Source organism: Bison bison, unplaced genomic scaffold (genome assembly GCF_000754665.1).
Source record: "Bison bison bison isolate TAMUID 2011002044 unplaced genomic scaffold, Bison_UMD1.0 scf7180017864119, whole genome shotgun sequence".
Lineage (NCBI taxonomy): Eukaryota > Metazoa > Chordata > Mammalia > Artiodactyla > Bovidae > Bison > Bison bison.
The window spans coordinates 1,279,469-1,279,952 of NW_011494691.1; positions in this window are offsets into that span (position 1 = coordinate 1,279,469).

Consider the following 484-nt stretch of genomic DNA (forward strand, 5'->3'; position numbering starts at 1 on the left):
TTCTGTATGCTGGGATTAACTTTTAAACTTAGAGGATCCTTATCTATTGAGGGCTTGTGTGATAATCACTGAAGCTGTATAAAAATACTCTGATACTTGTGAACAACAATAAAGCCTTCTATAAGGCATCCTTTTTTAGGTGGATAAAATCTTATAACCCAAGCTATTCAATCTTATTACTAGTTTTAAAAATTGCAAAGTCTACAAATAATAAATGCTGGAGAGGGTGTGGAGAAAAGGGAACCCTTTTACACTGTTGGTGGGAATGCAAACTAGTACAGCCACTATGGAGAACAGTGTGGAGATTCCTTAAAAAACTGGAAATAGAACTGCCTTATGATCCAGCAATCCCACTGCTGGGCATACACACTGAGGAAACCAGAAGGGAAAGAGACACGTGTACTCCAATGTTCATCGCAGCACTGTTTATAATCTGCTTCTAGGACATGGAAGCCAACCTAGATGTCCATCAGCAGATGAATGG